Raw genomic sequence first — 21,044 nt, 5'->3', positions numbered from 1 at the left:
CCGCTCCTGGAACACTGGCTCTCGCTGCGCAGGGCGCGTGGGGCTGAGGGTTTGTTCACCCCGCCTGGCTCTCTCCGCACGTTTCAGCTCGGAGAACAGTTTTCAAGTGTCTAATGAAAGGTAATATCTAAAATTTATAAGGAACACTTACAACTCAATACCAAAACAACACACAATAATTTGGTAAAAAATTGGTAAAGAACTTCAATAGATATTTGTGACAGCGTATTTTTTGACTTTATAATTTCTTTTTTTTTCACTTGTGACAGTTTAAATTATTAAATTTATTGGATTGCTAGTCACCCAAAGGGTTAGTAAAGCACCTTTTTGGCCATGTCTGGGTCAATCATAGAAGCATAACTTTGGATACTGTATCTGGTTCCTAACCCTTGTTTTCTGATACTTTTCCCTTGCTCTGTTTCCCAGCCACCAAGCAAAGGCCACCTTGTTCCTCTGTGACCCTCTGTCGTGATAATTCTGCTTTGGAGCCAGGACCATTTACTGAATCTTCTGAAATGTCAAACAAAATTAAATCTTGCATCATGTGGTGGGTATCAGTATTTTGTCAGCAAATAAGTGATGTTTGAAAGGGTTGTTTAAGTGCTAACCTAGTGATTGGAAAGCTGTGATTGACCAGCTTCAAGAAACATGATAGTGGGGAGGACTGGCAGAACAAGAGACAGCAAAGCAGAGCAAGAGAACCGAGCCAGAGAGGAAGAGGCCAGGGACCAGACAGAGACCCTAGGGCTGCTATAACCCACTTAAACACAGCAAGAAGTGTACTTTATCTGTTCCCTAACCACCTCCCAAGCCAACAAGGTGACAATTAAGCTTAACCACATATTATGTTAAATGAAATAACCCAGAAATAGAAAAATAAATACTGCGTGATCTCAGTTACCTGATGAATCTAAAGGAATCAATGTCATAAAAGCAGAGAAGTAAATAGTGAGACACTAAAGAGGAAGTATTAGAGGTACAAAATTTCAGTTACACAGTGTGAAAAGTCCTAGAGATCTACTGTACAGTATAGTGCCTATAATTAAAAATGTGGTGGTATATACTCAAAATTTGCTGAAAGGGCAGATCTCATGTTACATAGTCTTATCGTATAAACAAAAATTTCATGAAAAGGGCAAGAGTAAACTTCTGGAGGTAATATATAGGTTTATAGTATAAGTTTTGTTATAATATCATGGGTGTATGTTTACCTCCAAATTCAATAAATTATGTTCATTAAAAATGTACAGCTTTTTATACATTAATATCAAAAAAGTGGTTGAAAGAAAAGCACACACACACATACACACACACACATACAAATTTTAGTAAGTGCCTATGGGAACCCATTTCTTACCGTAGCATCTGTTTCTTTGTGCAAATATACGAACATCCTCCCTAAAAGCAAAAATAAACAAACAAATACTATCAAAACATTGTTCAAATAGATACTGTGGCTTACAGTAAAAGTTGCAATTGATAGTATCACTTACATATTTGAAGAATGTTTTAATTCAGTAAATTTTACAAAAGTAAAACTGACATGCTCTGAAAAAGGTTAGAAGATAGTAAGGGGCTTGCTTAGTGTCTTTAAGGACATTTGTCTGAACAGCAGCTTTGACCTATAACAGACCTATAGTAAGCAAGACATGATTTTGTTTTATTAAACTTCTAAAATTTGTTTTTTCATAAAAAATGTAAGATCTAGCCTATTCTGACAAATATAAATATCTACAATGTTCCCTTCAATTAACCTAGTCATCTAAAGATAAATTATTGTGCTTTGTGTCTTTGTAATTTTCCTTTTTTTATTGACAAGACAATGCATAATATAATATTTACACAAGTATGTAAATATGGTCATGCTCTCCAGATATACTATTATTTATAAGAATAAAATTAAGTATTTATTGCTGTTAAAAATAAAAATAATTTTTAATATTATTCATTATACAGTTTATACTAAATTATTTTTTAAATATCATTTCCACAGTGGTTGAAATTTTAATTTGTAGATCTTTTTAACATTTATTTATTTAAGAAATATAAAAATAAAAATATATTTTAATCTAAAACAAGATAAGAATACACTTCGTCCCAGGCACTTAGTTAGATTAGAATTAATTTACCAGATGGAGATCTTTGTCTATACCAATAATATGAAGAATCAAATCTCCTTTTTCATAATATAAATAAATTCATGTCCTAGAAATATCTACTTCAATCCTTTTTATAATATTTTATAATAAGATGCCTTTTTTCATAGTGAAGTGTGTTTTTTCTGTATCCCGATTTACCAGTGGAGATAAAGATTTCTCAAAGGCTGGCTTTAGATGTCATCATGTTTCTTGATATTGTCTGTGGTAGCATCACTTCCCTCAGTATACTGCACTGTAATCTGTTCCCTTGCAAACCAGAATTCTGGCTGAGCTATGCTTGGTGGAGAGTGATAATTTTCTCTGGAGCAAGAGCAGCACAGTGTAAAGCCCATTTGGAAATGTCTAGTTTTATGTTTTCCACATCCTTCTTTATTCTCCCCTTTCAGCCTGCTCCACCAAGAGGTATAGAAGGTACAACCAAAGTCTTCTCATACTGTGCCAGCTATGTGCTACATCTTTCTATATAGTGATTTCTTCTTCTTTGTTTTGTTTCTCTCCTTACAGATATTGGCTCAAATTGTATTCCAAATCAGAATATATTTCCTATGATATGTAGGAATTGTGTAATTATATACATTGGTGTGAGACTCTACATAATTGCCAACAATGCCAACACTCTTCTTTAAGGAGAAAAAATATGTGATACTGCCTGTACTTATCTTACAAAACTTTATTTTAATTATGAAGTTGGTGTTGTGAAGACATTGCAGTCATCTTATCTATCTAGGAAATTTTAAAGCACTCAATAACTGAATTAGTGTCTATGGCCTGGCTTATGATAGTGTGATTTAAGTCAGGCAATATTCCAAATGAAAAGCAACACAGGGTTGTAGATCAAGGCCATCTGTAAGAGGCAGGTGTCCTGGATTCCCATGCACTTTTGTTTGCCTTGTGACCTCAGCACAACGTTGATCTACACTTCATAAAATGAAATCATAAGCATAATTACAGTTTATTGACTAAAACATAGGGAATAGGACAAGATACTCCCTGGCCCTCTTAAAGCATTAAAACCATTGGCTTGCTCAGAAACATATTTAGAATTGTAAATTGTAGAAATTACTTAATTTTTGGATGGAGATCTGTTTATTCAGAAATAACTATCCAAAACCTCTAACTAGATTGATAAAACTACTCATTCCTTTTTTAAGGAAAGAAAAAGCAACCTATCAAAAGACCATTGAATTCTAATTCTGCTCTTGAATAATGTAACTCGGGGAAACAATGACAAGCCACTGCGAATCAAGACAGCTTTTGTAAAGGTGACTTCATATTTTTCACTTGCGAGCGTAACAGACACATAGATGCAGATTTGTTCCAAGTTTTCCTGATCCACTTTGCTATACCTGTGCACTACAGCAGAAAGTAGGTGGATTGGAGGATGAATAGGTACGTTTGGTCCTCTAAGCCACTCTTCCATGTACTTTAGATGTTTTCTTACCAAAGAAAGTGGAATGAAAGCCGTCAGATTTGGAAAAGCGCTAATTGATAGTATACCAATTAAGGAAAAGCAAACAGCTGCAGTCAGTTCATTAGAAACAGTCATCTATTTGAAATGTCAGTTTTGATTTGTGGCTTTTTTTCATGAATCTTGAGAAATCTACTTCTATTTCCCTACAGGCTTTTTGAAGGATAATGAAAGATGCGTAAAAAAGATTTTTTTAGACTCTGTAGGAAAAGGAAAATATGGATTGTTTGTGTCTTTGCTTTGATCATTCTCTCCATGCCTCTCCAGTAGGTTTCATAAACTATTACTAAGATCAAAGCATAGCACTTCTTGTTATCATGCTGAACAAATATCTGCCTGAGTAAGTGTGCAGCAGTTTCCATTCACTGACCTGCTCAGGAGCATAGTTCTTGGAAATGTATCACATAGAACTCCCACCACCCAGCTTATTAAATACTACTCTTCACAGACAAGGGCTCTTTAGATTCTCAGTATATATAACGGCTTTGAAATAGGACTCACGCATCATTTCTTTTTATGTAGCCACAGACATGTTTCAGTTGTCTTTAATGATCTTATTTTCCTTGTTCTGGTCATCCCCAGGTCCTCCCATCTGAAGTAAAAGATGTCATTCTCATGCTGGGAGAGACTGACCAAAGTTCCCTGACAGTGTTGTTACCAGGTAAGAAGGTCAAAACAGTTTTATTAGCACCACTTATAGCCAGAATCTTAGAGAACTATTTTTCCTGGTTTGTAATTGGCATGGCCCTGTCAAACTCCTGGACCATGCTAGTCTTTTGTGGCAGGATATTTGCTTTTCTGCCCTTCTAGCTTCGTTACTATGTTCATCTGGGACAAAATATCCGACTTCTACAACTTAAAGGAGGAGAGGTTTACTGTGGCCCATAGTTTCAATCCATAGTTAGCTGGCTCCAAGGCAGAAATGGCACAGTGGAAGGACCTAGGCAGAAGAAGGCTGATTATCCCCTGGCAAACAAGAAGCTGAGAGAGGAGAATGTGTCCTTCCAGTCACATCCCAGTGACCTACCTCCAACCAGGCCTACCTCCTTACGGCACATTCAGCTACAGTACTCACCAGTAGATGAATCTACTGATGCGTATATCACCATCATGATCCAGTCACCTTCTAAGTACATACAGCGTTGGGAGGGGCACTTTAGATCTAAACCATAATGTAATTCAGATTATGAATTTGCAATATTTTGCTTAATGGGCTTGAGGTCTTCCCTAGATTGCAATTCACTTGACTCTGACTCTGACTCCCTATTTGTCTGGTATAAGCTTCTTCCCTATGGTCTTTGTTCTTGGCAAGGAGCTTGCTAGGAAAAGAATTAGAATCAATATCAGATAGATTCTTAACATTGTTTCTTCCTGACAAATGGGGACCCTTATCTCTCAGTTTCGAGCTACAATATCCTTTGATTAAGAGTCATTGGAATTATTGGCTATTCCCAAAGAAGATAGCTGATCAAGATGTGCTAGTATCCTCATGCTCTGTTCTTATGGGCTCAGTTTTTTCTTGCTTGTGGATAAGTTGCTATGGTACTACACATCTGGTGTCCCAATGTGCCTAATTTATGATACTGTAGTATTTATCCCTATATACATACATAAATGTTTGGTTCCATTACTTTAAGACAAATGAACTAAATAATAACATATTTGCTATGGTTTGAAAAGTGTCATCCAAGTTTCATGTATTACAAATGAATCCCCAAAGTCATTTTTTATTAGTACATGTGCATAGCACACAATGTTTACACTCCTTGTGAGGAGTTGGTACATGTACATAATACTTATCAATTCTTTTTTCCTTTTCCTTTCCCTCTTCCCCTTCTACCCATCTCTTGATCCCCTCCCTTTTTTACAAATTGGTGGGTTTTGGAGGTGTGGCCTATTGAAAGTAACCAGAATTAGGTAATATTATGAGAGTGAGGCTTCCATGGTGGGACAGGTGGTTTTAGAATAAGAAGAAGCCAAAGAGAAGGAGGGGGAGGTAAAGGGGGAGGGGGAAGGGAAAGGAGAAGGGAAAGACAAAGAAGAAGAGAGTGAGGAGGAGGGGAAGGAGGGGGACAAGGAGGAAGATGAGGGGGAGGAGGAGGAATCTAAGCTTACATACACTGTCTTGCCATGTGATGCTTCTTATCATGGAGTGATGCAACAGGAAGCCTTTCTCCAGATACCAGCTCCTCAAACGTGCACTACCAGCTCTTACAACTTTGAGCTAAATAAACATTTGTTCTTTATAAATGACTGAGTCAGTGATACAAAGGTATAGCAACAGAAAATGGACTAAGACATCTGTGTATTTCCAACTTCCCTGGGAATCCTCACTTGATAATGTGGAAGAAGACAATTTTGAAGCCCTTTGGGACCTTCAAAACCACTACCCAGTGACCGCAGGAAACTGAACCTACTATTGGCAGCCTGTTCATCTACTTCTGGATTTATGACTTGGCTAAATGAAACATCAAATACCCATCTGAGATCTAAAAGTATTTACTACATGTCATTCTCTGCTTAATTCCACTATTTTTTGACTCATTTCCAGAAATTCAAAAGCATTCCTTTCCCCCACAGTACAATTTATAACTAGAGTTACTTTAAGTGTAATTTTTGACCTAGCTAAGCAAAACATGATGTGGTTATCTAATGTGATTTTGTTTTATAGACTGATAGCAAAGTCATCACTCTAGAGCTTGAGCTGCATTCTATACAGCACAACTTTAGTAGTACTGAATTTCTTTCCATCTACTAAAAGAAATTTTTCTATAAGCACAGATTCTAATTCTTGCCTTTAAGAAATTTTTTCCTGCTTGGCCTGTTACCCAGACCATTTCTTCAGTTCCATTCACAACATTATTTTTCTCGAACATACCAAACCACAGAGAAGCATTCGTTTTTCAGACTTTCCTTACCTTTCTTTTGTAATGGAGAGTAGATTTTTTTTCTTCAGAATATAAAATTGATTATAATCTTAGGCAAAAGCCTAATTACAGCACATGTGCAGCCCTAGAATAGTGTCGCTGAAGTGCCTGCTTCCTGGGCTTACAGGGAACTGCAGACAGACTTTTGTGGTTCTGCCAATAAACTGTCTGGTAACGTGTGTGTCTGGTCTTAAGTCACTAAGAACTTCTGTCAATTTTACTTTTAAATCTGTCTTCTTCTCGAGATACTAATCTCCACTAACCTGATACATGTTAATAATTTTTACCTTATAAACATCCCTTTCTGTTTATCTTGTGAGTGTTAGACGTATTACTGAATATGGTCCACAGATGTCATTCTAAGAACTTTCAGTCAGTTATCATCATCCTAGGATTCCCTTTATTTCTTTTAAATCAAACCCTTTGTTTTCTTGATTTTACTCTTTCTTGTTCTTTAGTTAATGATCTCCCTCATTCCCCATCTCAATACTGGGCATTGAGCCCTAGGACCTTGCAATGAGATGCAGCCCCAGCCCTTACAATGTTTTAAAAATTTTGAGACACAGTTTCACTGGTGTTCCCAGGCTGGCACTGAACTTGTGATCTTTCTTTCTCAGCCTCAAGTCACTGGGATTACAGGTGTATGTTACTGCTCCTTGGTATTCTGTCTTCTGTTAAAATATATTCTCTATTAGTTCCCTGAGAAACATTGTGTAGGAATGTTTTATTGTTAATGCAGATAAACAGAACCATAGCATTGTCTTTGAAAGGATTTATTTTAAGAACTGGCCCATTTGACTTTGGGATTGGTTAGGCCACCTCAGATCTCCGGTTGAGCCTAGATCTCTCAGAGGATGAATCTCCGGTTCACAGGTAGGGCCTCTTCTTCCAGGAAACCCCAGTTCCACTCTGAAGCCTTCCAACTGATTGGATTAGGCCCACTCAGATTATCTAGGATTGTATCTTTCACTTAAATCCAACCTAGTACAGATATGTATTCTCTCTATCATTTGTTTTCCCCCCATAACGTCCTGAAGATTGTATAGAGTCCATGAAAAAGCTTGGTGAGCCATCGTTACTTATGGCTCGAATTCATCTCAGATGACCCAGATGTGCTCTATTTTCTTGCATAGTGCTGAATAAAGTTTTCTAAGCCTTTTATTTTGCTGTACTTTTTTCTAGCCTTAGTGTGAATTATGGTGCTTCTATAAACACACTTGCATCATTTTCACATGCATTAAATGGATTAATTTGATTAAGTTACATGTTTCTTATTTACATTTGATTCCTTGACTGATTTGAACCTTTTAGTAGGGAAATCCAGATCTCTTTAATATGGAACTTCCACAGCTGGCTACTGCCATCCACTGTGTTTTAGTTCTCAGTAGTTTCATTTCCATATTTTGGCTCTTCTTGATTTGTCCTAAGCTTCTGAGAATATTTTATTATAGTCATCCAGATAATGGAACCCATAAATAAATTTGAACTTGTAGTATGAAAATTGTAAGAATCTGAGCATTCAGCTATTTAATCATTAGAAAGCAACTTAGAAAGTTTAGTAGCCAATTTCCTACCATGGTGACAAATTCCACCCTAAGCAGTATGGGAAAAATGCATTCCAGCTTCATCCGCATAAGCAATGAATTTCAATTTGTAACCTTACACAGTTGGCTTTAGAAATAGTAGCACTCCCTTTCCACATCCTTATCTATAGCTACAGCCTTCTCCCAGTCCCTGAGACATATGGTTCTGTAATTCTTGGAAGGTTTGCGGCAATTCATTACTACATTCAAAATCCCTGGAGTCCAGCTACAATGCCGGGAAATTACTCCAATGTGGAGAAGAGTCAAACTGCATATGAATGTGCTTTCCAATAATTCTATCCTGTGATTCAAAGTGATGACAAGCATTTTTGTTTAACTTTGGAATCCTTGAGTGAAAGCTCAGTTATATGTTTTGTATATTGCTACTTTAAACAGTAGGGACTGGAAATAAATGGGCTTTCTTCTGCATTGAACCCTTGGTTAGCATTTAAAAATAGTCACATTCCAAAGAAAAAGACTTGTCAACATCATTGCTTCTGCTCAATAGTAGCTTAGTCAACAAGGAAGTGCTGTAGAAGTAAATTATCCACTGTCAATAAGTAGTTGGGTCAGCAGAGCTTATTGTCAAACTCTTTTAATGCTATGCAATCCATTTTCAATCTTTTGAGAAATTCCTTCCCCCAGGAACCGATATAGGCAGAGTTGAGTAGGTTAAGAGGAATGGGATGTACAATGATATTTTTCACTAGAACATTTTCTTTACTTGCTTAATAACATCTTGATTATTTTTGCCATGTAAAATGTAGCCAGTAAGCACCAGATAGTGGTTAGATTTGAACAAGGAGAACTCTTTGTTCACAGCCTTAAAGTAAACATTAACAAGAAGAAATTGCCATGTGAAATACAGTTTTGGTGCATAGAAAAATCTCAAATGAAAATATAAGAAGAGAGAATTATGAGAAAAAACTTGCAGCATAACTTCTTAAAAATTGCAGACAAATATTAGAAAACTGTATCACACCTGAACTTTTGTTTGATCTGGAAAACTAAGAGCTAATCTTGGTAAGTATATTGATAGAAAAATGTCTGGGGTCACTAAGCAGTATTTACATACCAAATAGTTTTGGGGAAGAGTTGTTGTGTTTCTCAGGAGTCCATTAAACGTAATGCTCTGTTCACCAGTGCTCTGGTACATTTGTTTTACTTCTGTGAGCACCAATAAAATTGAGGCACATCATTATTTGAAAGTATTTTTAGAGTCATTAGAAGATTAGATCTACAGAGGTATAGCAATACAATTATAATATAATATAATATAATATAATAAATATGATATAACTAATGTTATTACTGTTGGAAAGTTGTGGGAAAACTTACATAATAGAAACATAGCTTCCCAGTTACCATAATACTGTAGGGCCTGGATATTACATTCCCTGGCTGTATCTTATGAGAGACATTCCTCTGTATACGTGCTAAAGAGGTTTCTGATCATTGAAAGGATCAGAATCAAGAACATGAAACAGGAAAATTTTGATGACTTTAAAGGTTGAAAGAAGATTTGGCAGAGAAAGAAGAGGGCATTTCTGTTAAAAGAATCTCATGTTTACATAACCTTAGAGCCACTTCAGTTGTTTTCAATTGCTGTATTTGTAAGGCACTTGTCTTCCAAGAATAGATTTGTGTTTCCCCGACAATGAAAATAATACCTTCTTTGTAGACTCTATCTGTGTGACCTTGCCCAAATCAGACTAGGCATAGCAGCATAGAGTACACATTTGCTTGTTCTAAATGGTGCTTCATCTCAGTGCTTATGCCATATGATTATGTCTCCATACAGTGGTGATCCAGTCCCAAGTGATTCTAAAGGCTGAATGTAACCAAATGAATACAATTATTGAGATGTATCTGGCCCTGACTAGGCTTTCATCCTTTTTTTAATTAACACATGTGTTGTCTTCTTTGTTTCAGGCACTTAGTTAGGCACTGTGTAACTAGCTGTAGGGCCTATAAAGTCTAATCCAATATGCCTTTCTCACCTAAAGATCTTACTATGATTATTCTTATATCATCTCTTTAGTCCATCTCTGAAAATTCCTCACTGCCTTTCTTGGCACACTCTACTATGATTAGATTCACTCCCAGGGACTGGCTACGGTTTAGCAAAAATGATTCTCCTCTGCCAGGATCCCTATACAGACTCTGCCCAGTCCAGTTTAGTGCCAATGGAAATTTGTGCTTTGTTTGATCAGCACTGATATCTGAGCTGGGCTCTGGAAAAAGAAAACATGGATTTTGTTGATATCTATGGAGCCAGAGAAAAGTATTCTGATTGCAGCCTGTCCTGATTGCAGCTGTGCTGGCCCTAAGTGCAGTACTAGAAGATCTCCTATGTGCTCATGGCAACCACACTCCATTTCCGCATGCACCAGATGCTAGGGCCTTTTAAATAGATGAGCTGTACAACTTGTAAAATACCCAGTTTTTAAATTGGAAGTGATTCTGTCTTTGATAACTTCACCTTTCTGGAGAAAATCCTCTCCTACCACTCACTCAGAATATCAGGTTCTGCCTGATGCTCATGATGATCTGTAAATATCCATCTAAAACTCATGACGATGACTGGATTCAACCCAGTGATTGCATGCGTTACTTTTTCACTCTATCAACAACCTCTTTCTTGGAATATCTCCCAGTACTCATGTCATATCCTGTTAGGTATATCAGGAACCTCTAGGACTGCACCTCATAGTTTTATAAACAAAGAGCACCTTTGATTCTTTGCCATTTTTAGCACTTAACGCATGGTTAGTGCTTTAAAAGGATGAAACGTGTAGGATATTTATAATCTTAAAAATATGTTTATGTTTGTTATCTTATGAAATCTTCACAATACCTTTTGAGAAATGCCAAATCCATATTTCACAAATGACAAAAGTGTGGTATAAAGATTAATCATACAGATTTATAATCTAGTTTCTTTGACACCTAGACTCAGACCGTTTTTGTTTAAAAATACCCCGTCATAGTACTACCCTCTAAAAGCTGTTCCAACCAGAAGCATCATCTTAGTTAGATGTTTTATCCCTTTAAACTCTGTAGTGTGACTAGAATTTACAAAAATCATGCTGAGTGGAAGCAGTGAACACTGCTTGTGTTGCCTGAAATACCAAAAAGAAATAAGGACAAAGCCATCAGACAGATTTTCTTTATGATTACCTCAGATCCACCTTGACCGCAAGTTATGTTAAAATGCAACCTTTATCCCAAGGACCAGTGGATACCTTCTTCATAGTCACTAGAGCTTGGTTTTATGACAGTCTTCAAATAGTGAGGCTAAGCTTTATGAGGCTTCTTTCCCTACCTGTGGATCTATGATCATAACTTTAATTTCAGAGCATGGAAGAGATTGTAATAAGGATCATGAGTCTCATTTTACAAAGGAGAACATAGATGTTGTAAGATTAAGTGACCTGTTCTATTAGGGCCGTAGAGCAAATTATGCTTTTTTAGTCATTAACTGATTCACTTGAAAAAAATATTTATTTGAAAGCCTACCTTCTTCCAGGAACTATTCTGGTTACTGAAAATATAGTAGTGAAGAAGGAAGGAAGGAAGTAAAGAAGAACAAAAGAAAAAGGGAGGAAGAAAGGAAGGAAAAAAGGGAAGGAGGACAAAAATTTTTGCTTCGATGAGTTTATATTCCTATTGAGGAAGGCAGATAATATAAATGAAAAAGTAAATTATAGAGTATTTTAAAAGATGACAACATATGACTAAAAAAAACAAGAAGGAAGGATAAGTAGTTCTGGGGCTGCTGGGTAAATTTTAAATAAGTTTATCAGAGGACTACTCACTAAAAAGTGATTTTTCTTTTTTTTTTTGTGGTTTTTCTCCGGTACCAGGAACCGAACTCACGACCTTGCGCTTGCCAGGCAGGCGCTTTTGCCACTGAGCTAAATCCCCAGCCCCTGAAAAGTGATTTTTTTTTAGCAATAATTTAAAGAAGGTAAAGGAGCAAGTGATGAGATTATATGGGAAAAGCCTCCGTAAAACCCTAAGGCAGGAGAATGATGACAGGTTTGGGGATGCAGAGTCAGAGTGGCTGGGCAGAATGACCTGGGTGCAGAACACTGGGCACAGAAGGCCATTGCGAGAGCTTCAGTTTTTACCCTGAGTGTGTAAGAGGAGAAGGTATTAGGGAACCTATAGCAGTTGAGTGAAATCATTGAGCTTAATTTTAAGAGGATTACAAATAGGTTTGGGGGTTGAGAATGGATAGGGAAGCCAAAAAAATCCAGTCAAGAGAAGACAGTGGCTCAGATTAGGCTGTACTGCTAGAAATGGTTTCTTAAAAGTAAAGGAAAAAAAGAAAGAAATGGTGGAAACAGGTCAGATTTGGACATAGGTTGAAATCAGGAGCCAAGAGGATTTGCTGAATAATTAGATTTGGGATGAGAAAGAGAAATTAAAAATGATTCCAAAGGTGAAGCTTGAACAATTCAAAAGATAGATTTGCAATTAACTAAGATTGCAAATATAGTAAAAAGAGCAAGTTTGTGGAAAAGTGAACAATGCCATTTTAGAAATATTTAGTTTGAGATGTCTGTATCCAAACTGTGATTTCAAATAGGCAGTTGAATCTGAATCTAGAGTTTAGGTAAGAAAACTGAAGTAGATAATTTAGTTATCATCAAGATACAGGTGATATTTACAGGCATGAGAATGCCAGAGGAGGGAATGTGGATAGACAAGGAGAGATCCAAAGACTAAGCCTTGGGATGTTAACCAGCATATTTAGGTATTGGTTTAAGGCTCATACCACTGGTTTAACTCTACTATAGGATGTGAAAGCCAAAATTTTCTAAAGCCCCTTGATAAAGGTTAGTACATATTTGTTATTTATTGTTGTCTTCAATGGCATTTGTAAGGGGTGATCATATTCTTGGAGTAAGATGAAAGCAGCATCTGTGGTGCTGCCTCTGTCCGTTAGTCTGGTGCTAGGTTGTCCTGCAGTGGCAAGCAGAAACAATGAAACGAGACAGATTTATGTGTGTCAATGGGCACTGATCGGGATCAGTCCCAAAATATCAGGCTCCGATCTCTGGTGGTCCAGAGCTTATACGGGATAAGCAAGCAGGAAGTACAGAGGCAGAAGGGCTTGTCATTTGGGGACTGAGTTTTACAGTATGCATCAAAGCAACCAGCTGTACATCACACTGACCAGCCATTTCTAAGAAACAAAAGTAACAGGAACCTATTACCTGGGCAACTAACAAATTGGCTGGGGGGCATTTTCTGCTACATTCTATCACTGTTTCTGAGTACTTTCTCTATGAAGACTGAAACCCCTTGAGTAATCAGCCTCCAACAGACCCATTACTAGCCAAGTGCTAGATTTCTATGTGTATGTAAATGTAGTACTTTGCAAGATTTTAAAGTTTTCAGATAACTATGCCTTTGTTTGTTTTTTGATGAGTGAAATGATTTTCTGAGGTTGAGTTTCAATGAGGAGGTGGAATCTACATAAGCTTTGTATTCCTATCCTTTAGGCACTGGTTCAAGGCTTTCAGTGTATTCAAGAATTACAAGATACTTGTTTAAAATGCAGATTTTCTAGTCTTATCTCCAGAGATTCTGACTCATTAGGTCTGGAGTGAAGTTTATGAGTTTATATAGCAAATGATTCTGATGCTGGTTCAGAATCAAAAGAAACACTTTGACTGGATGTATGATTCTGTTAGCCACTGTCTTTAGCAGAGAACAGAACATTTCTAGGATTGGTGGAATGTTTATGGACAGATTATGATCTTGAAAGAAAATCTAAAAGTGGATTATGTTAAGGCAAAGAGGTGTGCAATTTTGGAAAGGAAGTGCAGGTCCATATAAGAAAGGATGTTTTAGGAATCAACTTTATGAAATAATAGGGTAGCTGCTTGTGAAAAAATGAGTTGTTATTCAAGAAAAATGTTAGTTCAAGATGGCACACAAGAAATTCCTTCTGGGAAATAGGGTTTTGCTAGTTGATTTATAAATCTACAGTAGAATATTTTGGAGAGCAAAGTAGAGAGTGTGGAAAGAAGTTACATCTTAGGCCCCTACCAATTCTTAAATTCTTTGAGTGTTTTTAGTTGTCCAGATGACAGAGGCTGACATATTTTCTTCTTTAATCTGGGGGACACCCTGATAAAGTAAAATAATTAAAAATTGTTTCTAGATTTTATTCTGTTGGTAAGTTTCCTGCCTGCTGAAGATAACACAGGGTGAATTAGAACTAGTCTGAGTAAGATTGCAGCTACCTCAAACAATACATATAAATCACAGAAATGGCAATATGAAAATCTATTCTACGGGAGCCTGGACGGGACACTCTCTAAGGTCTCTTTAACCCTAGGTTCTATAAGGTCTAAAAATCTATGAGTTCATGCGGAGTCCTTGCCCATCCTTATGATAAACTATGTTTCTTTGTCAGAGAACTCACATGTCTAGACCTTATTGCCTGAATAAAGTCAGGACAAAGTCTAAAACATCAATAACCCCAGTTCATTATTCCATCTTTTAAATGATTCATAGATATGGAACAAATACTTAAGTCTACCATATTCCCCATTACAGACATGGAAAACAGTTATGATAGTTTGCAAAATAGTTTTAATTTCCATGCATACTTTTCAAACTTCATTTCAAAATGCACTCACTTTTTAAAAAAAATTCTTAGTGTCATTTTTCTCTGGGAATTTGTTATATGTGACTTTGTCAGTTGGTGGCATTCCTATATGTGCCTCTGTCAGAATTCCCAGGGCATATTTAGTAGTGGTAAAACAAAACCCTCAATGTAAGCATATTTTACTGTAAGATAACATTCCCCTTTCAGGCATTGTTTGCTATGTGTCTGTGAACACCTAGGAATTGTATTATCTCATTGTAGCAGAAGGCTTAGTGTTTTCTAATGTAATTATGTGATGAAAGAAACTGCAGTTTACAATGAACTATATTGTTCTGTTTACTATTTTAAATGACAGGTTTAATAATAATAAAACAGGCAACTGTAAGTAACATACAAGGAGAATACCATACAATTACATCAAACCTGATGTATTGAGGACTTTCTAGAATAAGTCTCTGTAGTGATTAAATGGGACAATTTTAAATCAGCTTAACATGCTGAGTTTATCTGAGGCAAGTCTTTTCTCCAATAAAATGTGTTACATCTGTATAAGACATTTTAATCTTTAACTTAATTTAAATGAACTTTTAGCAGTCCAGAATTATTTTCTTCCTTCTAGTTATAACAACACGCTTTCCTTTTGGGAATTGCTCCTTATTTATTGCTTGCAGTTTTGTTTATTGTCAGAGTTTCCTTGGCCCGCTCATCACCAGACTAAATGGTGAGGATGTAAACCAGTTAAACGTGCCCAAAGTTTGACTCTTGAAAGAAGTCGTATAAAGGGAGGAAACATAAAGCCAATTGCTCCCCACTACAGTGATAAACCCACTGATTGATTCCTTTTGCTGGGTTCTTCATACCTGCATTCTAGGACTCATTTTTCTTTTTAAACTTTATATAGAAAAAAAGTAAAATAAAATGTCAAAACAAGATAATAGGAGGGTAACAGTGCTTAATACATTGTGTATTGTTATCTTTAAATTAGTTACTCAGAGTCCAAGATATAGACATTTAATCGTCTGACAATATTAGCACAAACCTTTCTTTTCAATGAAATAAGAGAAATTAGTAGTATAACTATCATAACTATAACATATATATTTTTTTGTTTTTATTTTTGTTTTTTGCTTTTCCTGTCCTTCTTTTCTCCTTTTCCCCATCCCAGTTTCTCTTTCCTTTTAAAAAGTTTCTTCTTACAGTATCTGTTGTACATTTTGGATCTTATTTGCTCTTACAGCTTCTCACACTAGGGAGACAATATAATGTCTGCACATGTGCATCTGGTTTATTTCACTTACAAGTATGATATTGAGGTGCATCCATTTACCCACAAAAGTTTCTGGTTTATCCTTCTTTATGGCTGAGTTATACTCCATTGTATGAAATGACAAGATCAGTTTCTATTCACTCCTTGGCTGATGGGCATTTGGATTGCTTCCAAGAACTAGCTATTACAAATTGTGCTGCTGTAAACATGGGTACACATATATCACTGTGGTATGATGTTTTTAATTCTTCCAGAAAGATATCCTGCAGAGGAATAACTGGGTCAAATGGGATCTCCAATCCTCGTTTTTTGAGGAATCTCCACACTGATTTCCACAGTAGTTGCACGAGGATACACTCCCACGAACAGTGGAAAAGGATTCCTTTTTCTCCACACCCCCACCAGCATTTGTTATTGTTTGATTTCTTGATGATGACCATTCTTTCTGGGGAAATATGGAATCTCAGAGTTCTTTTAATTTGCATCTCTTGACTGAGCAGTGATATTGAACATTTTTTCATATATTTATTTGCGTTTATATTTCTTCATGTAAGAAGTGTGTATTCATCTCAGATGCCCATTTTTGTATTTAGTTTTTAACTTTGGGAGGTCTGATATTTTTGAGTTCTTTATATGTTCTCGATAGTAACCCTTTGTGTAAGGAACAGCTGGCAAACATTTTTTTTTTCCCCATATTGTGAGTTGTCTCTTCACTCTGTTGGTGGTTTCTCTTGCTGCTCAAAAGGTTAATAATAAGATGAACTCCCAGTTGTTGATTCTTTGTGATAGTTCCTGTGCAATTGGGGTTTTATTCATAAAGTCTTTTCCTATGCCAATGTCTTCAAGAGTTTTAACTATTATATCTTCCAGCAGATTTAAAGTTTCTGTTTTAATATTTAGATCTTTGATCCATTTGAATTTAGTTTAGTTCATGGGGAAAGGTATGGGTCCAATTTTAATCTTTAGCATGTGAAGAGCCTATTTTTCCAGTACAGTTTATTAAAGAAGCTATCTTTCTTCCAGTGAAAGTGTTTGGCCCCTTTGTCAAAGATATGGTGGCTTAGTATGTCTGCAGTTATTTCTTCGTCTTCTAATCTGTTCCACTGATGTTCAGGTGTGGTTTTTTTGTTTGTTTGTTTTTGGTTTTTGGGGGTTTTTTTGCCACTACCATACTGTTTTTATTACACTTGCTTTGTAGAGTAAATTCAAGTCAGGGATTGTGATGCCCCCTGCCTTGCCTTTATTGCCCAGAATTGCCTTTGGTATTCTAGGTCTCTTCTGGTCCCAAATGAATTTTAGGATTCTTTTCTGTAATTCTGTGAGATATGCAGTTGGAATTTTGATCAGAATTGCATTAAATTTGTATAAAAGTTTTGGAAGTATGGCCATTTTCACTATACGGGTTCTTTCTACCCAAGTGCAAGGAATATTTTTCCATTTAAGATATCCTCTTCAATCTCCTTGTTTAGAGTACTGTAGTTTTCAATGTGGAGGTCTTTTACATCCTTTGTTAGATTGATTCCTAGGTACGTCATTTCTTTGGATGCTATTGTGAAAGATGTTGTTTCCTTAATTTCTGTCTCAGTGAATTTGTTGTGTACAGGAAAGCTATTGATTTTTTAGTGTTATCTGAGAAGTTATTTATAATTCGATTTTTTTTCTAGATCCTCATACAATTGTTTTGTTGTTACCACTTCAGAGAGGCCAGGTGGGTGGCTTTTCGGTTGTCCAATCCCATTGTTCCCTAATGACTTGATGTCTGAGGTTGCTAATTGTTTAAGTATCTTCTCATTTCCTTTTCTTTTTTTAGTTTAATTCCTAGGGTGATGCTTGTAAATTGCCTGCAGTGTGCTGCTTTATTGCTAGTATTTAGAACACTTAGGAAAGGACTACTTCTCTGAGGTGTCTTCCAGGTGTAACTGTTTAAGTTTTGAGTCTGCTGCAAGATCCTACCTCTTTAATGTGTTGGGGATGAGAAGTTGCTGCCTGTTTGGTCCAGCCACTGCTTCTTTGGCACTGTGCCACAGGAATTTTGCTGACCCTTAGTCAACTTCAGGCTTGGAATACCAGGAAGAATCACTGTTTAGAACAATTATGTTACTTTTGGCTGTAGCAGTAGCAACAATCTCATCCTAGAAAATGACAAACTGAAGTAACCATTAATTGGCCACCTTCAACGGTATGAACTAGATTTGTAGTCATATAACACAATCTAAAATGGACCAGCAAATTATACGCATTATATAAGTCCTTAATATGTCAACTTTACCCTCAGGGGTTAAAATTTAAAAGGGGTTCAGGAAAAAATAGAGATGTACAAGATGAAGAGAGTAGAAATAAGGCTGGAGAACAAAGGGGGATCATGCTTACTTTGGGAAACTGGTGCAGAATTCTGGAGGGAAAGAACAGGAAGCAATAAAAAGAAAAAGAGAACAGAATAAGAACCACAATGAGGGAGCCAGGAAAGGAGTAGAAACCATGGTCACACTCATATAGAAACAAGATCAAACAAGGAAGAAGAAAAAACACAAAGCAAAATCAACCACAACAATAACAAGAAAAAGAGAAAGAGAAAAAGAAGTCTGTTTCTGGTCCCAATTTGTGTCTGCTGTAACTGGTAGACAATGTGTGGAGACAGAGTCCTGATCCATGTTGATTTATCCCAGCAAGCCAGCCTGCACCTTCTGGCTGAGACCAGACTCATTTGGCCTGCAGCCATCAGTACACCTTCCTGGGGTCTGAGCCCAGCTGGGAACTGCTAGATTGAGCCAGCAGCTGCTCTGAGTTCTGAGCTTTCCAGGCCCCTCTCCTGGACATGAGTTTAAGGCCAGCCTGGGCTACATAGGGAGACCCTGACTCAAAAAAGAAAAAAAAAAAAGAAGAAAATAGAGCTAGACTGAAATTCCTTGTGTATGCCTGTGACTTGTAATCATGTCAACTTGACAAGATTAAGAAATGCCTAGCAGACTAGTAAAGCACACTACTGGATATTTCTGTTGGGTGTTTCCAGGAATGATTGGCATTCAGGCCAGCAAACTGGTAGAGGGGGGCAACCCGATTGTGAGTGGCATCATCCAATAGGCTTGTAACCTGAATAGAATAAAAAGGGAAAGACAGGAGGTTTACCTGAAGTGAAGAAGCTCCATTCTGCTTGAGTGATGTGTGTGTGTGAGTGTGTGTGTGTGAGTGTGTGTGTGTGTATTTGTGTCATCTTTTGCCTATTGCCATCACTTATAGCCACCGCATCCCAATTTCTTCCGCTTTTTAAGTTGGACTCCTGTCAGTGACTCTCCAGGGAGTTTGCTGGCCTTCATTCCTGGATTGGCCCTGCATCCTCATTCTTCTTGTTTGTGGCTTCCAGCTTCTTGCACTGAAATCTGACCAGAATCGTCCATCAGTTTCATCTTCCAGCATTCTAGGGCTTCTCTAGCCCACATCTCCAAGTCTTTCTAAACTCTTTCTGCAAACCAGTTTCAGAGGATTCTGAACCACATGGTCAGACATAATCACAGCAGCAACATCACTGCTGATACCAGTCTTCTGTATAGGTCAACTTTCTGAGTACTATTCTTCTGCTCTGCTCTCCAGCCTCCATGAACTAAGCAGCTTTTCTCTGCCATGCCATTCCACCATGATGTTCTGCCTTGTAGTTAGCCAGTCGTGGACTAAATCCACTGAAACTGTGTGTCAGTTAAACCTCTCTCCTCCTTTAAGTTGTGGATATGCAGTATTGTGTCCCAGCAACAAGAAAGTTTCCCAGTAAAGTACCTTTCTTATATGGAAGCTGGGCTTGACCTTGTGGTTTACTTTGGCCTTTAGGATTTTAAGAAGAGTTACCTAAGCAGAAGCTTAATAAGCACTTACATTTTGGGGGCTTGTCTCTGCAATGCTTCTTCTTGGAACTTTGAAACTGTCACATTATCAGGATCCCAAGATAAGAGTCAAAAGCAAGACTCGAGATATTTGGCCTCATTGGACCCCTTCTGGCCAGGCCTCAGATATTTCAGCCACTTTCAGTAAAGCCCCAGATACCATGGAGTAGAAATAAATCATTCTTGCTGTGCACTGCCTGAATGCCTAACTCACAGAGTCACGGTGAAATAAAATAATTGTCATGGCATGCCACCTAAGTTTGTTGTGGTTCATAATGCAGCAATAGATAATTAATATTTAACTTGGGCTCAATTTAAATAAATCTTGAATACTTTTACTTGCAATATGGTGTTTAAATTATTGAACTTTCCTCTATATTTTCAAAGTCCAGACACTTACTTTGCAAGGTTATGAAACACAACTGTATTAAATAGTAAAAGGAGAAACAAGACATGGTGGTGCATGCCTGCAATCCAAGCACTCTGGGGAACTGAGTCAGGAGGATTACATGTTTGAGCAAACTCTGGGCAATTTAACAACTTAGTGAAACCCTGTCTCTAAATAAAAAATTAAAAAGGGTTAGATATATAGCTCGGTGCAAAGGCCTTGGGTTCAATCTCCAATACAGGGAGAAAAAAAAGTGAAAGTTGTTAGGATCAAAGTGGAGTCACTTGTGTCAAATGCTAACAGAAAATAAATAAAGCTGAAAACCTATGTAGGATGGCTGTTATGGTTGATACATTGTGTCAACTTGGGGAGTCTAGAGGTTTGGCTAAGTGACTCAGCAGGGAGCCAGGGTGCTTACTTTGTATACATCCTGAGCCTGTGGAAGAGGAGGGCATGGAGATTATGTGAGTGCTACTCTCCCCCTGGATGGGGGTAGCCTGTTTACAGTGGAAGGGAGGGAAAGAGGCTGCTTGCCACCACTCCTCCCTTTTGCTGTGGTTGTTTTTGCTGTGTTCTGCTGCCATGAACGTTTGCCCTCTGCCATGTGCCACTCTGCCTCAGAGCCAGCCAAGTATGGACTGAAACCTGCACAAACTGTGAGCTAAATAAACCTTTCTTTCCTTAATTTTGGACATTGGATATTTTGTCTCAGAAATGAGAGAAAAGTAACTAAGACATACACTTACAATAAG

General features: G+C 37.2%; 1 long non-coding RNA gene across 3 annotated transcripts in view; it reads left to right on the top strand.

Annotated features, from left to right (window-relative positions):
- LOC102013342 overlaps window positions 1-21,044 on the top strand; it is a 67,056-nt gene that overhangs the window by 22,356 nt on the left and 23,656 nt on the right. For 2 of the 3 annotated variants that reach the window (XR_001235282.1, XR_001235281.1), the window contains exons 2-4: window positions 427-547; window positions 3,311-3,421; window positions 4,210-4,288. This is a non-coding gene — a long non-coding RNA (uncharacterized LOC102013342). The remainder of the gene's footprint in view (window positions 1-426; window positions 548-3,310; window positions 3,422-4,209; window positions 4,289-21,044) is intronic. The other variant, XR_001235283.1, reaches the window with a different exon arrangement.

Source organism: Chinchilla lanigera, unplaced genomic scaffold (assembly GCF_000276665.1).
Source record: "Chinchilla lanigera isolate Chin_1 unplaced genomic scaffold, ChiLan1.0 scaffold00039, whole genome shotgun sequence".
In the NCBI taxonomy this organism is placed as follows: domain Eukaryota; kingdom Metazoa; phylum Chordata; class Mammalia; order Rodentia; family Chinchillidae; genus Chinchilla; species Chinchilla lanigera.
The sequence above is the reverse complement of the archived record's forward strand: the minus strand, read 5'-3'. Positions and strand labels throughout refer to the sequence as shown.